We start from the raw sequence: 17903 nt of genomic DNA, 5'->3' as shown, positions 1-17903 counted from the left end.
CTTTGCCAACATCCCTCCTCTGTGCAATGCAGACTCTTCAAAGGCCTAAATATTACCATCTTTCTCGTTGGTAAAAATATGGCATGCATAGGTTCCTTTGTGCTTTTTTCTAAGACTCTCCCATACATTATTTCATTAGCTCTTCTCAATGTCCCTTTTAGGTGTTGTCATCTCCATTTTAGAGATGAAGAAACAGAAACAGAAAAGTCAAGTCATCAGCTCAAGGTCACATAGTGAATAGGATAATCCATGTCAAGGGTTTAGTGCCTGGAACATAATAAGCCCTTAACACACGGCAGCTTATTACTTGCATTTTCAGTCACGATGCTGCAGATCTGGAGCTCACAATTATTTCTCCTGATGCCTGGTCTGATTCATACCCAAGAAGAAGGAAGTCCCTTGATGTTACAGATTCTGTGCTGGGACTGCAGGCCTCCCAACTCCACTCCAGGGCTAAAACCCTTCAAAGCACTTTCAACTTAGCACTTTCAACATTCAGACTAAGTTCTCATGCAGGTATAAACCCTAACCCTGTTAATAAAGACCCAGGGTTAACTAGCTGACCTACAACACGCCAGAGCCATGGCCTGCTGCAGGAAAATCTTCCCTAAATCAGCCTATCGCATAGCAATGCTCAAACTTCTACCAATGCCCAATAGGACATTTTACAAGGCACATGGCAAGATGTATTACTTTTGCTCCCAAGTAGTTGTAATAATGGCAATATTAATAGCAGCTAACTTTTACCAAGCACTTATTATATGCAAGGCACCATGCTCAGAGTTATATTTCACTGTGTAAAGGTGCACATAATATGCACATGTGCACACACGTCACTTCATGGTAAATGGCAAGGGAACCCAACACATATCTCCAGAAACTGTTCAAATCATCTGCTGATCTACGCTGGGAGTAACATCATTGGCCCAAAATGAGTTAGAGTCACCTCGCCCATCATTCCCACATCTTATTTCTTGCTCACGTGGAAATGAATTTTGTCCGTCTCTAGATGTAAATGGGTGTAGACTGCTCAACCCAGTGGATGGCACAAGTTCATCACAAGGGGGTAACCAATGGAGCAAAAAGGTTACCCCCGACGCCCACTAAAAGCAAGCTCTTTGCATCAGTAGGGAACCTGGAAGCAACTCATGAATGCCCGCCAACAGGAGAGGTGGAGCTGAGAGTAAGCCTGAAAGATAAGTGAAAGCAGTAGGTGTAGGGGTAACACCTGCAGGCAGGGACTCAGAAAGATCTTTCTGAAGCTCTGACTCCAGCCTTGGGGCAGGGCTCCATTAGAAAGGGCTTTCCCCTGGGCAAGGGTGTGCAAGAGGGACAGGACTGGCCCTATCAGGCGAGGGAGAAGGAGAGGCCTGGGAGGGCTGGTTCCCATGTACACCACCACAAACAAAGGACCTGAAGATCCAGGGTGAACATAGATGATTTGCTAAGAAGCCCCAGGGTCTGTAGAGAGAACTGTCACCAGAGACAAACTGGAATGAGAAAAGGTGATGAAATACAGAGGAACTGAACAGAGACAGAGCCCTTCTCCCACCAGAGAGCAGGAGGTTGTCAAGGGAGTGAATGAGAGGCATGACATCCAGGGCACAGTTCCACAAATGCCAAGAAGCGGTACCCAGTCCAGGGATGGAAAAGCAGGTGCTGTGGCTCTGTACTTGCAGAGCACTTGAGGCCAGTCGCATGTCCTCAGCAGGACGAAGCTGCTATGGCTAGAGGCCAGCAGGGCCTGAACTCCACCAGAAGCCTGAAGTGGCACAGAGTCAGGGGTGAAGCCAGGGGCTTGTCACCTGGGAGGGAGTCTCTAAGGCAAACCCAGTACTCCAATGGCAGAGTCAGGGTGTGTGGCTAAACCTATCCTTTCTAATCCATGATGCCCCAGGGAACTTGATGCAAGAAAAATTATTAGTAATACAACAGTAATAGTTACATTTGTGAGTTAGGTATATATATATATATATATATATATACACACACACACACACACACACACACACACACACACATACCTCTTATAGTTATACTAAATGAAACATTGATTTAATATAATAAACCAGCTGGGTGCAATGGCTCACACCTGTAATCTCAGCTACTCAGGAGGCTGAGGTGGGAAGATGGGTTGAGCCCAGGAGTTCAGGCTGCCATGTGTTATGATTGCACCTATGAATTGCCACTGCACTGCAGCCTGGGCAATATAGTGAGAGCCCTTCTCTAAAAACATTTAAAAATTAAAAAGTAATATAATAAACCTACAGGAAAAGAAGCCTTAGAGGTTAAAATTCTTGCCAAAAGTCACACAGGAAGTTGGTGACTGAGCCAGTATTTGAACCCAGGACAAAAGCCTGTGTACTGAGTTCCACTGCTCTATATCGAATGTGCTTGAGAATTTGTGTCTGCCTCCACTATCACCATCATTACCGCCTGGTGTCAGGTACCCATTGAGTCTCCAGCTACCCCTGTTCTCCTGTTCCCTCTCCAATGACCTCCTACTCACCCACCCACCTACACTTCACACACACACACACCCCAGACCATTTCCTTATTCTCTCTCATGTGGCCACTAACATCTCTCCATATAAGCCCCCGAAATGCAAGGGGGAGTGTGGAAACTCAAATATATTGTCCCACAGTCCCAAAACAGCTGGAGAATTGGACACGAGAGCATTTGAGCATGGGCCTGGTCCCCTCTTCCTAGCTTCCAATCTCTTCCTTCTCAATGTGAGCCACCCAGCTGTGTGTCTGCAAGCAGACACTGCCCCTAGCCCCATCTCAAGCTCCCTCGAAGCACAGGTGTGCTGGTCTTCAGTGTCCATAAGAGTCCAGGAAAAAGCAACAGAGATACTGGAAAACCCTGACTCTGTAAGATGGCAATGGAGTAGTTTCAGCAGAAACACCTGCAGAACTCACCTCAACGTTTACCATTGCCCATGGAAACTCCAAATGGTTTGGGGCCATAGGACAGTAGCCTGTGCTCTTCTTCCTACTCCTTCCCAGGTGGAAGGAGGGAGCAGGAACTCTTTTCAGCTGGGTGGAAGTGACTCCACCCTGACTTGAGTGGGGAGGTGGTTTCCATAATCGGAGGGCCTGCAGGGACACACGTGCTATAGAAACAAAGAGTGGGAACCAAAATGAAAAAACTGAAGATTGTAAAAAGAGTGGGAGAGGAGAATAATACAGTCAGGAATGTGGCTTTGAAAAGGAGAAAAGAGCATCACCTCGCCAGCAACTGAGACAGGAGGAGAGACGTGGGAAATACTTGATAATAATTGTGTTCTGGGCCGGATGCAGTGGCTCAACCCTGTAATCTGAGCACTTTGGGGGGCCGAGGTGGGCGGATGACCTGAGTTCAGGAGTTCCAGACCAGCTTGACCAACATGGTGAAACCCCATCTCTACTAAAAATACAAAAATTAGACAGGCGTGATGGCACATGCCTGTAATCCCAGCTACTCAGGAAGCTGAGGCTGGAGAATCGCTTGAACCCAGGAGGCGGAGGTTGCGGTGAGCCGAGATCACGTCACTGCACTCCAGCCTGGGAGACAGAGCGAGACTCCATCTCAACAACAAAATAAATTTTTTTTTTTTTTTGAGACGGAGTTTCGCTCTTGTTACCCAGGCTGGAGTGCAATGGCGCGATCTCGGCTCACCGCAACCTCCGCCTCCTGGGTTCAGGCAATTCTCCTGCCTCAGCCTCCTGAGTAGCTGGGATTACAGGCACATGCCACCATGCCCAGCTAATTTTTTGTATTTTTAGTAGAGACGGGGTTTCACCATGTTGACCAGGATGGTCTTGATCTCTTGACCTCGTGATCCACCCGCCTCGGCCTCCCAAAGGGCTGGGATTACAGGCTTGAGCCACCGCGCCCGGCCCCAACAAAATAAATTTTAAAAATAAAAATAATTGTGTTATTTATGAAGAGACTGGACTTGTAGGCTGACTACAGTAAGATGCCAAAGGGGACCTGGGTGGGAAGCAGTACTGTTTACAAAGCCCTCCTTCAAACGTTAACCCACTTAACCCAGCAACAAGTATTTAACAGACGCTAAACACAACAGCTAACAAATGTGCATTTGCCCAGGCCAGGCCAGTCATCACGCTACGCACTTAACATAAATGTTCTCATTTAATCTTCAAAACAATCCTTCAGGTAGGTGTTAATATCATTCTCATTTTATAGATGAGAAAACCGAGGCCCTGACTGATAAGAAGGATGTGTATCTGCCCAGGACCTCACAACACCTAGATAATAGAGCTGAGATTTAACTCATTTGTTTTATTTTCTCCTTTTTTTTAAAAAAAACAAAAAACAAAAAACATCTTTTAAGGAGTATCTTACACAGACCCTTTTGTTTGTTGAATGCAAAAGCAATGGAATCCAAGGAAAGCAGGAAGATGTATGGATCCAAGAAAGGTTTTCAGGCCCACACAAGGTCTGGGTTTCGGGCCAGCACCCAGGAGCCACAGCCGCCCTGCCCTCTCTCCGCTTGATGGCTCCTTTCGGAAAAGCACATTCTTTTAAGTATCTTATTAAACCCTTTCTCTTTTCTGCATCAGGCTTGAAAACAAATAAGGTACACTATCTGATCTGGAGGGCTGACAGCTGCTCAACTGCGAGGTCTGATGATTAACTTGCCAAAGGCAACAGAGGTTGTTGCAACCTGTCCTTGGGGGCGATCAATGGGGCGGGGAAAGCATGCATGACAGTTAACTCTGTTCTCCAAGAAAGGAATATGGGGACCTGCTTTCTTCCCCCCAACAAAATGTCATTTTTTTTTTTTAATTTTAAAAATATAAAATACATCTGAGCGGACAACACGTCATTTTAATGGAACTTCAGGTTAGACCTCATCAGGGGTGAAGGAGTGAGTTGCACAGTTTAGTCAACCATCCCCCCCACAATCAGTCTATCCGATGTTTTCTATTGGAGCTTATTAATATTCTTAGTCTATTCTTGTTTTTGTCCCAATGCCACACATCATTTCCATTGTGCTGATGGAGACACAGAGACCCGCAGAAAAGTTAACTGATTTGTTCAATGTCAAAGGGAAGCGTGTACTGAGAACTGAGCTAGAGCCATGGCCTTTGATTCTTGGCCCAAGGCTTCGTGCACTGCAGCACAGTAAGGAGCCATAGCTGCCGGAGTTAAGTGAGCTGCAGGTGGAGTATTCCAGGGGCGGGCACTGGCTGAGCCTAATCTAGGGAAGGACTGAAAATTAGCACAACACAGGCAGAAGCTAGGTCTTGTTTGTTATTAGACTCTCACTGTATAAATGAGTTAAAATTAGCAGTTTCAACACATCCCCGCTTCAGAAAAGGATTAAATTGCCTGGGTCTGATTTTATACTCTCACTATATAAATCAGGCATCTGATGCATGTAGAGTGAATGAATGAAGGAAGGAAGCACAGGGAGGGTTCACTGAGAGGCCTGGCATATTTATCATGCTAGAACAAATCAGGCATCTGCTGGTCACGATTCTGGGCTAGGGACTGAATGAAGTGACAGACACTGGCCCTGATGTTGAGAAATTAACAACCAGCTGAAGGCTGTTGCAGCACCCTTGGGACACTCACAATGGTACAGATGTCAAAGACACAGCCCAAAGGTGCACTGAAGGAAGGGCTTTCTTTAGGGAATGCTTTGTCTCTTTTTTAAATTTAATTTTTTGGGGGAGTGTGTATTTAGTAAAATACCTATAACATAAAAGTTACCATTTTAACCTTTGGTTTTTGAGACAGTGTCTCCTTCTGTCAACCAGCTGGAGTGCAGAGTACAGTGGCGTGATCTCGGCTCACTGCAGCCTTAACCTCCCAGGTTCAAGCAATCATCCTACCTCAGTCCCCAGGTAGCTGGGATCACATGCGACCACAGGTATGTGCCATCATACCTGGCTAATTTTTTCTTTTTTTTTTTTTTTGGTAAAGACAGGGGGTCTCTCCGTTGCCTAGGCTAGTCTCAAACTCCTAGGCTCAAGTGATCCTCCCTTCTTGGCCTCTCAAAGTGCTGAGATTACAGGTGTGAGCTACCGTGCCTGGCCCATTTTAAACCGACCCCCCCTTTTTTTTCACCAGGCTGGAGTGCAGTGGTGCCGTCTTGGCTCACTGCAACCTCCACCTCCTGAGGTCAAACGAGTCTCGTGTCTCAGCCTCCTGAGTAGCTGGAATTACAGGCATGCACCACCACACCCGGCTCAATTTTTATTTTTAGTAGAGATGAGGTTTCACTATGTTGGCCAGGATGGTCTCGATCTCCTGATCTCGTGATCTACCCGCCTTGGCCTCCCAAACTGCCGAGATTACAGGCGTGAGCCACTGTGCCCAGCCACATTTTAAACATTTTTAAGTGTACAGTTTAATGGCATTAAGAACATTCACATTGTTGTGCAACTGTCACCACCATCTACCTCCAGAACCTTCCCGTCATCCCAAACTGAAACTGTACCCATTAAACACTAATTGCCACTTTCTCCTCCCCCTAGGCCCTGGCAACCACCACTCTACTCGCTGTCTCTATGAATTTGACTACTCACAGGATTTGACCTCACAGAAGTGGAATCATACAGTATTTTTCCTTTTGTGTCCGGCTTTCTCACTTCACATGTTCTCAAGGTTCTTCCATGTTGTAGCACGTGTCAGAATTTCCTTCTTTTTTAAGGCTGAATATCCCATTGTATGGATAGCCCACATTTTTGTTACCCATTCATCTGTCATAGACACTTGGACTGTTTCCACCTCTTGCTATTGTGGAAAATGCTGCTGTGAACCTGAGTGTGCAAATCTCTCTCAGAGCCCCTGCTTTCCGTGCTTTTGGAAGGCACATTCTTTTCAACTGCCCGCAAGGAATAGGTGCTACAGGCCAAGGGAGGCCAGGCTGCTCTCTTGTTTGGTGGCAAAGCTCATGTTTGATGGAGAAAGCAGAAAGTCTGGGAAGCCTTGGGTGGGAAGAGGAGGAGTGGCAGGTGAGTACAGTCAGGCTGGGGCAATCCTAGCCAACAAGTTAAAAAAAAAAAAAAAACAGAACTTCTGAGTGGGCCTCCAATAGCGCTTTCCCAAGGGACAGGGAGGCCCTAGTCCACTAGCCTGTGTGGAAATCAGCAGTTCCAACACATCCTAACTTCAAAGAGAGGCTAAGTTACTTGCTCCTATGGAAACTCCAGCTCAGCGCCGATGAGGTCTGCAGACTGTGGGTTGCCTGTCCTCAGTGAGGCTGGTACAGAAACTTAGAGTGAGCACGTAGAATTCGTGCAATTCGACATTGGAGACACCAGCATGTGATGGTGGAATCGTATCATTGAACATGGTATTTTGGGTGTTTTGAACTCCTGTGCTGAGTCACATGTTGTGCACGCGGCATACCGGGATTGTGTAGCAGGACCATGCCACTCAGTGACAAACCAGGAACTAAAAACAGAGGCGGGAAAAACTGGTCTTTCACTGTAGTTTCTTCCAGTTGTTATCATGGGCCTGCCTCTCCACCCTCTCTTCGTTCCTAACTTAGGCCAAGAGTAATTTTGAGAAAGACCAAAGAGTAGCTCACAGAATCAGGGAATCATACAACTGGGCCCCAGAACCAAGGCAGTGACTAGAATCTCAGCAGCTACCCAGTGACCCGGCTCCAGACACCTCAGTGTATCTCTGCTTAGGATTCAAATTCCCAGGAGAGTTTGAGTGACTTGGAATTAAATTCCTGGGAAAGAGGATCTAAGTGACCCCAGGATTCAAATCTCCAGATGTCCCATGGTGGTGAGGGGTGGGCCACATCAGGAGGAGTGATGGTGAGAGCCCTGCAACTCCATTAGAGTCATGGGTGGGGAGAGTATGATCCTCTGAATCTTCCCTGTGAAAACAGCCTAACTCTGAATAACTGTTATTCCTAAACCGGGGTGCAACTTCTCTGAGAGTCATTATATTCTTAATGCAAAGCCACATAAAATGCAGATGTCACTGAAGGTATCAAAGATACAAACATATGGCGTTAGTTTTACAATACTTAAGAAACTTTGTGGAAGCACATGTGGAAGGTGAAAGAGCTAACTATTTAGAATATCCCCTGGAAAAGTGAGTTCCCATGCAGATAGACAATGTACAAGGATTTCTTGGAAAGTTGAGATAAAACAGTCATCTGCCACAGCCTTTGAAAGTGACACTCCAATTCACTTCTGCTGTTGTTGAGACGGAGTCTCAGTCTGTAGCCTAGGACGGAGCATATTGGCATGATCTCGGCTCACTGTAACCTTCGGGTTCAAGTGATTCTCCTGCCTCAGCCTCTTGAGTACCTGGGATTACAGGCAGGTGCCACCACACCTGGCTAATTTTAGTATTTTTAGTAGAGGCAGGGTTTTATCATGTTGGCCTGGTTGGTCTCAAACTCTTGACCTCTGTTGATCCACCAGCCTCAGCCTCCCAAAGAGTTGGAATTACAGGCATGAGCCACCGCACCCGGCCTCCAATTCATTTTAACTGTAGTTTTTTTTAAAAAAGAAAATTTAAGAATTGCCGCTGTCTAGAGAAGCTGAGAAATCCAACATTCGACCCGTTAGTAAATGAAGCTTTAAAGATGGAGGCTATTGTCTGAGGTAACAAAGCAAGTTAGGGGCAGGACCAGGACTAGAACTCAGGTCTCTGCTCTCTGGTCTGGGAATCTTCAGTTCAGACCTCACATACAGCCTCTAACATGGGAGGAACACACAGCAAGCAGTGTCAGGAATGGTAGTGAATCATTTAGTAGTTTGGAATCCTAAGACTAACCAAACAGATCCAGGTCTAAAGAGGCAGCCTGGGCCGGGCACAGTGGCTCAAGCTTGTAATCCCAGCACTTTGGGAGGCCAAAGCGGGTGGATCACGAGGTCGAGAGATCGAGACCATCCTGGTCAACATGGTGAAACCCCGTCTCTACTAAAAATACAAAAAATTAGCTGGGCATGGTGGCACGTGCCTGTAATCCCAGCTACTCAGGAGGCTGAGACGGGAGAATTGCCTGAACCCAGGAGGCGGAGGTTGCGGTGAGCCGAGATCGCACCATTGCACTCCAGCCTGGGTAACAAGAGCGAAACTCCGTCTCAAAAAAAAAAAAAAAAAAAAAAAAAAAAGAGGCAGCCTGGAGAACAAGCTTCTCTGAGAATTTCAGAGCCCACAAGTTGAAGTCCAGACTAATTAGAAATCTAGAATATTTTTTCTTTTTTTAAAACAGAGTCTTGCTCTGTCACCAAGCCTGGAGTGCAGTGGTGCAATTATGGCTCACTGTAGCTTCTAACTCCTGGGCTCAAGTGATCCTCCCACCTTAGCCTCCCGAGTAGCTGGTATTACAGGTGTGCGCCACCACCCCTAGGTAATTTTTAAATTTTTTGCAGAGATGGAGTCTTGCTATGTGGCCCAGCTCGGTCATGAACTCCTGGCCTCAAGTGATCCTCCCATCTTGGCCTCTCTAAGTGTTGGGACTATAGACGTAAACCATCCCGCCTGGCCTAGAACATTTTATCACATAAAGGCAAGCTTTTGAGCTCTTCAGAAGCATAGGTTATGTAACACTCACCTTTGAATCCTCCTTTGGCTTCAGCCTAAAAACTTTTCCTGTGCATTCACAACTGTGCATTCTTGGCTAATTGGGGTGCAAAAGGCCTAGCTTTTAGCCTGTCTCAGCTTTGGACACGCCTGCCTCACTAAGCTTAATCATTTCCAGCTTTTGACTTAAAGGAGAGGCATGGGACTCTCCCTGTCCACCTGAACAATTAGAGGCCAGTGCAGGGGTACTAACTGGCCTGGTTTCAATACTGTTGTGTCTCAGGGAAGAGGGAGGCCTGAGCACAGGGAGAGAGATGGGAGAACAGTCCACGAGTGGGGCAGTTGGAACACGTACCACATTTATGGATTAAGTTCACCATCTTATTTGGGTGCAGTTTGTGACACCTTAAAATAATTACAACAGTAACATCACAGATCACAGATTCCCATAACATATGAAATAGTCATGGAAACATCTGAAGTATTGCAAGAATCACCAAATGTGACAGACACGGAGCAAGCACGTACAGCTGGAAACATGGCACCGGTGGACTTGGTGTATTCGGGGCTGCCACGACCTTCAATTTGTAAACAACACAGTATCTTTTTCTTTTTTAATTAGTTTTTTAAAAAATAGAGACAGGGTTTCGTCATGTTGGTCAGGCTGATCTCAAACTCCTGACCTCGTGATCCGCCCACCTCAGCCTCCCAAAGTGCTGGGATCACAGGCATGAGCCACCGCGCCCGGCCACAAGGCAGTATCTTGAAGTGCAGTTAAAGCATAGCATGAGAAAATGATACGTGTACTGCTCCGTGATCCCTCGTAACATGCGACACGGAGGGAAAAATACTCCTTTCTGTGCACTGACAACCACTTTTTGTAATAAACAAGCAAATGCAAGTATGCTTGATAAGAGAGAGGAATGGAGACCCAGTGGATGGAAAGGAAGCTCGGAGGGAGCACCGACCGGCAGCTCGTCGATGTTATTTATGTTTGTTTTCTGCCTTTACAAATAAGAATCTGTACAGTGGACTGCAGTATCATCATTGAAGTCTCTGCTTCACTTCAGATACTATTAGTGACAATCCCATAACATAATTTCTACGGATCTGCTCGTACCTTTCAGCAGCGCAATGAGACATCGACTCTGATGATGGCTGATTAAACTACCGAGCAGGCTTTTTACACCCCATACAGCTCTGTGTCTGTAGGGAAAAGTGTAATAATAGAGAAGTGAGAACCTTCCTAAATCAACTGGTTATGTGATGTGTTAGTGACCATATGTTCTGAACTCAAAATCAGGATATGTGGTCTGGCTATGGCAATAGAATGTCTGAAATCGTTCATCTCTCCTGCAAAACCAGGCTGGTTACATTGTTTGATACTGTTACCAGTTTCAAAGATCTCTATTGTCCTTAGCCTCACACGTTTGCTAAAATCACTGGTCAAAGCACCAGAAGGGACTGCTCTACACAACTCTATCTAACACATGTATAGCTGGGTCAACGGGAATGTTGCTAGAGACGCACTGATACCTTTAGAGGATAAAGGTTTATTCCAAAACCCTCTATCCCATGTTCTGTCTTGCTGCTGATCCCCAGCGATTTCTCCCACACTCCCTTTTCCCTGAGCCAAAGGGTCGATCCAGGTCTAATCCCATGCTGGAGGGACATGTCAGCTGGGCCAAACCATACACAGAAGTGGAGGCAGCAGCAGAACCAAAACCAGGTCAAATATATGTTGAAATTCCCCCATACAGAGGATGTAACGAGAGGGTAGAAAGCTGACAACATGAACGGGACTAACGTGGCCCATGAGATAATACTTTCCGTGGAAATAACCCTAGGGTGATGACAAGTGCTGTTGAGGGCTGAGTGAGGAGCTCACCCCTCCTCACCTTTTGCTGGTGAGACTGAGCTAAGAAACAGCAGTCGTTCAACCTAAATTTGTGTCCCTGATTCGGCTGAAAGAGCCTCTGTGAGCCAACACATCAACAAGGTCTGGTGGGAATCAAAGAGAAAATCAAGGATATCTAAGAAGATGAGCTGGGATGGGTGACTCTGATCCTTACTGGAAAAAAAAAAAAAAAAAAAAAAAAGCAGAAAGGAAGGAGCCAATGCTATGAGAAAGCTCTCGGATGAAAGGAGAGGGAGCGTTATTGCCACTGAGCTGCGTTCCGTCAGTAGTGAACATTTGAACCCTTCAGATCTGTGCAATTCTCATTTTACCTGTGTGATGCTTAAATGGTTTCTGAAACGTTCTCCTAGTTGGGGTATTTGTGAAGACGACTGAAGCACAGCGAAGCTGGATTGTTTTTCTTTTGGCTTCTTGAGCATAAACTTTGATATTCAATGATCCATGATAGCTGCCGGTATCCTAGTAATACATAAAACCCTTGAGAAGCTATTAACTGTTTAGCCTTCCCAGATCTTAGGGGAATATGTTTTCCATCTTTCAAAGGGCCTGTTGTAGGCAATTTGTAGGGTAAGATGCAAATATTCCCTTGAGTGGGCTGAGGCGCTGAGATAGGTTTTCCTAAAGTTCACCACCATGTAAAACCAGATACAGGCTTCTCACAAAGACAGCACAGTCTGATATTTATTTTGAATTGGCTTCTTGGATCAGTTTATTAGAATTCTGATGGTTGCATGAAATGGCTCACAGTGGGAAGGAAGCTTTAAAAGAGACCTTAAAGAAGAAGCCACATGGGCAGACAACAAACTAGATTTTCTGAGCACCTATTATGTATATAGTCAGTCCTTGGTATACACAGGTTCCATAGGTTTCATATGTGTGGATTCAACCAACAGCGATTGAAAATATTCAGAAAAATAAAAATAAAAAACAATACAATAATAGAAAACACAGATTAAAAATATACAGCATAACAACTATTTGCAGTGCTATGTAAATGCAAAATGCTATTGCACTATATTAGGCATTACAAGTAATCCAGAGATGACTTAAAGTGTATGGGAGGGGCTGGGTATAGTGCCTCATGCCTGTAGATCTAGTGCTTTTAGAGGCTGAGGTGGGAGGGCAGCTTCGAGGCCAGGAGTTGGAGACTCAGCTGAGCAACAAAACAGATCCCATCTTTACAACAACAACAATTAGCCAGACATGGTGGCACATGCTTGTGGTTCTAGAGGCTGAAGAGGGAGGATGACTTGAGTCCGAGTTGGAGGCTGCAGTGAGCTATGATCAAACTGCACCCCAGCCTGGGGAACAGAGTGAGACCCAGCATCTTAAAAAAAAAAAAAGAAAATCATATGGGAGGGTATGTGTAGGTTATATGCAAATACTGCACCACATTTTATATAAGGGACCTGAGTAAACTTGGATTTTGGTATCCATGGGGAATCAATCCTATAATCAATCCCCTGTGGATACCAAGAGACAAGTGTACACAGCTGCCTTGTCGGGCTCTGAGTGGATGTCGAAGATGAGTAAGAACCAGTTTCAGAGCCAGGAAGATCCAGCATTGAATTCCTGCCCGGCCACTTTTTAGCTGGTGACCTTTGGCAAGATATTCCTTAGTATCTTAAGATAATATATATTAATATCCAAGATATTCCTTAATATCTTAAAGCCCAGTTGTTTCACCTCCTTACTTCCATAGTTCAGCTGGAAAGATGAATTAGGCACATGAATGAATTTCCAATGCACAACAGCCCTGTAAGGTACTGTTCTCCCCATTCTCCTAAGGATAAAACTGAGGTTTAAGGAGTTTACATGATTTGCCCCAGATCTTCAAGGTGGCTAAACTGGGATTCAAACTAATTCTGTTTGGTTTCAAAGACCACACTCTTCCTACTACTGCCTGGTTAATCCTCATTCCAACCCTATGAAGCTAGTATCATGGTGCCCCACTGGTAAGGAAATGGAGGCCAAGGAGCCAATTCAGGTCAGGCAATGATTAAGTCACAGCTGATGGTTCTGCCATGGCCACTAATGCATGGCTGGGCTGGAGTTCACACTCAGCCTGCCTCTCCTGTGCTTTTCCCCATGGCACACCCCTGCTTCATGCAGGAAAGGTGTTCTGATAACATAACAAGTACATAACCGAGCAACTGAGTCAAGTCTCCCAGAATCCAGGGAGGAGAATCCTGGTGGTCAGGGAAGACATCATAGTAAAGTAGATCTCGAATAGGTATTTTGAGGAAGGTGGAGTTGCTGGGTCTGGGAATGTAAAGAAATCACTGAAATAAAATTAAATGGAAATAAAATCACTGTCCCTAAGGAGACCTAGATTTTACAGGACCACCTCCAGTCCCCTCACCCTCCACAAGACACCTGTCTTGGATCCCTGACTGGAACCTAGAAGTTTTGTTTCCAAAATACAAGTAACATATGACCACTCTCCTCTGGCTAAATCAGAGTACAGAAGTGTGTCAAGCAGAAGGTTATGATTCCCCTGGAATCCCCAATCTTCTCCCATGGGCTACTCCTTACCCTTTTGCTAAATGCTCCTCATTTTTCCTTTAACCTTTAAATACTGGATTGCTTACCCCAGGGTCAGTCCCTGATGATTCTCTTTGCCATCAACACTGTGGCCTTGCTGTCTGGAGAGTTTTTGGAACACCATCTCTGTGTTGATGACTTCCCTAGCCTTAGCCTGACCACTCCGTCGACTGCTCGTTTGTACATCAAATTTTCTTACTCGCTCCCTCACCTGGATATCAGAGGCTTCTGAAACTTAACCCAACTCTCCTTCCAAACCTGCACCTCTCTATCCTATAAGTGGCGACTCCAGCCTTCCAACCACCCAGGTCAAACACCTTCTAACTACTTGATTTCTCTCCCCATATCCACTCTCTCAGCAAGTCCCATCAGCTGTACTTTCAAAAGTTGTGCAGAATCTGACTACTTCTCCCTTCTCTGTCTCCACTCCAGTCCTAGACATCATTGCTCTTCCAGTCCCCTTCTGTTCACCCCTGCACCTAGAGTCTAGCAGCCAGAGGGATCCCACCAAAACATTAGTAAGGCCATGTCAATCCTTGCTTGGAACCTTCCAGTGACTTCCCAAATCACTCAGAATACAATCCAAGATTCTTCTGATGGCCAATGAGTAAAGTTTATTGGAGAAAGACCCAGTTTACACGGGTTATCCTGTCAATTATTAATAGTACCAGCTTTCAGGCTCAGAAGTGTTCCAATTTAAACTATCAATTGATATGGTTGCTCAACTAATAAGGCCTTACAGATTAAATCTCCAACCTCATCACCTATCTCTTTATTGCCATTTCATTCTAGCTACCTGGATCTCCTTGCTGTTCTTCCAATATGCCTGACCTCAGGTGATCCACCCGCCTTGGCCTCCCACAGCCCGGGGATTACAGGTGTAAGCCACCGTGCCCAGCCCAGAATTTGTGTTCTTAACCACTATTCTGATTCAATTCCAAACTCTTTTTACATATGGACCATTTCTTGTTTCCTAAAAATCCCAGGTATTCACCACAACCAGTGAACAGACATAAATAAGAAAAAAATCGCATCTTCTCCTTCTCTGCCTTCTCGCCACAATTAATGTTGACAGCACAACCACCTTCCATACCTTCCTCCTTGCTCTCATACCAATAGCATGTATTCATCTTTTGTTTAAAAATGGGTTCATTTTGCATGTGTATTACTCTGACACTCGCTTTTCTCACAGCATGGACATTTCTACAAATCAAAAAATAACTCATTTTTAAAAAATAGCTACAGGAATATTTCATGGTATGGCTACATCACAGTTTAGCAAACTACTTCCCTCCTGACCAACATTCAACCATTTGCAAGCATGTACGGCTGCGATGGTTTCTATAGACCAAGTTCCAAAGTGAGATTGCTAGGTCCAAGGGTACAGTATATTTTTAAAATTTGAATTGATACTGACATCGTTTTTTCCAAAAATGTTTGAAAATAATTCAGCCTGGCACTAACACTGTTTAAATGTGTCTGTTTCCTGGCAGCCTCGTCAGCACCACATACATTCTATACATCAGCACCACGCCACAATCTGTAACATTTTTGCCAATGTGATGGGATGGCCTATCTTTAAAATATAGATGAGCTTATACTATAACATTATCCTGCAGTTTGCTTTTCTTCCTCTCAACAATAACGTCATGAAGATCTTTCAACCATATAAAAATTTTGCTATTTGTGTCATACGATTCATCTGTGATCTGGTATATTTTTCTTTCCTGCCTGCGACAGTTGATCTGTGACTGAAATGGGAATGACAATGTTGATCTACCTTAACTGGCAAGAGAAGAAGAAATTATTTAAAAACAAGTACGGGCCGGGCACGGTGGCTCAAGCCTGTAATCCCAGCACTTTGGGAGGCCAAGGCGGGTGGATCACGAGGTCAAGAGATCGAGACCATCCTGGTCAACATGGTGAAACCCCGTCTCTACTAAAAATACAAAAAATTAGCTGGACATGGTGGCGCGTGCCTGTAATCCCAGCTACTCAGGAGGCTGAGGCAGGAGAATTGCCTGAACCCAGGAGGCGGAGGTTGCGGTGAGCCGAGATCGCGCCATTGCACTCCAGCCTGGGTAACAAGAGTGAAACTCCGTCTCAAAAAAAAAAAAAAAAAAAAAAAAGAAAAGAAAAGTATGAAACCATTTCACACCCATTAGGAGAGCTATCATTAAAAAATAAGACCATAGGCCGGGTGCAGTGGCTCATGCCTGTAATCCCAGCAGTTTGGGAGGCCGAGGCGGGCGGATCTCGAGGTCAGGAGCTCGAGACCATCCTGGCCAACATGGTAAAACCCTTCTCTACTAAAATACAAAAAAAATTAGCCGGGTGTGGTGGCAGACACCTGTAGTCCCAGCTACTCAGGAGGTTGAGGCAGGGGAATCGCTTGAACCTGGGTGGCAGAGGATGCCGTGGGCCAAGATTGTGTCACTGCACTGCAGCCTGGGCTCTACACTATAGCAAGACTCTGTCTCAAACAAACAAAAAAAAGACAATAACAAGTGTTGGAAAGAACACAGAGAAACTGGAACCCTCATACACAGCTGGTGAGAATGTAAAATGGTATAGCCAATTTGGAAAAATCTGACAGTCCCCCAAAACGTGGAGTTACCATTTGACCCAGCAATTCTATTTCCAGGAGAAATGAAAGCCTCGGAGCAGCATTATTCCTAATAGCCAAAAAGCAGAAACAATGCAAATGTTCATCAACTGTGAATAGATAAGCAAAATGTGGTCTATCCACACAACAGAATATCACTTAGCAATGAGAAGAAATGGGCCAGGCGCAGTGGCTCATGCTTGCAATCCCCATGTTTTGAGGAATTGAGGTCAGAGGATTGGTTGAGGCCAGGAGTTAGAGATCAGCCTGGGCAACATAGGGAGACTCTGTCTATACAAAAAAGTTTGAGGCTGCAGTGAGCTATTATCAGAGGCACTGGATAGGCTGCATTCCCAGTAAATTGAATATTCTTAATCAGAGAATGAGATAGAGGTCTGCATAAGATAGAGGTCACAAAGACTTTGCTGATAAAACAGATCGCAGTAAAGAAGTCGGCTACAACCCACCAAAATCAAGATGGCAATAAAAGTGACCTCTGGTCTTCCTCTCTTTTACACTCCCACCATGTTGTCATTTACAAATGCCATGAAAACAACACACCTCCTTCCAAACACCACCTCAGAGGCATCCCTCCTGGCACCATGGCATTTGTAAATGACAGTTTACAAATGCCATGGCAACATCAGGAAGTTAACCCTACATGGTCTAAAAAGGAGAGGCAGGAATAATCCACCCCTGTTTAGCATATAATCAAGAAATAACCATAAAAATGGGCAACCGGCAGCCCTCAGGGCTGTTCCGCCTAAGGAGTAGATTCTTTTGCTCCTTTACTTTCTAAATAAATTTGCTTTCACTTTACGGATTCACCCTGGATTCTTGTGCGGAATCCAAGAACCCTCTCTTGAGGTCTGGATCTGGACTCCTTTCCCTTAACACTATGATTATGCCACTGCACTCCAACTTGGGCGGAAGGGAGGGAGGGGAAGAACTGACATATGCTACAACATGGGGGAAGCTTAAAACATTAAAAAATACTTAAAATTAAAAAACATTTAAGGCCGGGCGCCGTGGCTCAAGCTTGTAATCCCAGCACTTTGAGAGGCCGAAACAGGTGGATCACGAGGTCAAGAGATCGAGACCATCCTGGTCAACATGGTGAAACCCCGTCTCTACTAAAAATACAAAAAATGAGCTGGGCGTGGTGGCGCGTGCCTGTAATCCCAGCTACTCAGGAGGCTGAGGCAGGAGAATTGCCTGAACCCAGGAGGCGGAGGTTGCGGTGGGCCAAGATCGCACCATTGCACTCCAGCCTGGGTAACAAGAGTGAAACTCCGTGTCAAAACAAAACAAAACAAAACAAA

At 45.3% G+C, this 17903-nt stretch overlaps 1 protein-coding gene across 4 annotated transcripts in view; it reads right to left on the bottom strand.

Annotated features, from left to right (window-relative positions):
* The window catches only part of B4GALNT3 (beta-1,4-N-acetyl-galactosaminyltransferase 3), a 100067-nt gene that overhangs the window by 31249 nt on the left and 50915 nt on the right, over nt 1–17903 (bottom strand). The gene's annotated exons all lie outside the window — the stretch shown is intronic.

Source organism: Saimiri boliviensis, chromosome 7, assembly GCF_048565385.1.
Source record: "Saimiri boliviensis isolate mSaiBol1 chromosome 7, mSaiBol1.pri, whole genome shotgun sequence".
Lineage (NCBI taxonomy): Eukaryota > Metazoa > Chordata > Mammalia > Primates > Cebidae > Saimiri > Saimiri boliviensis.
Note: the sequence above shows the minus strand (reverse complement) of the source record. Positions and strands in the feature narration are given on the sequence as shown.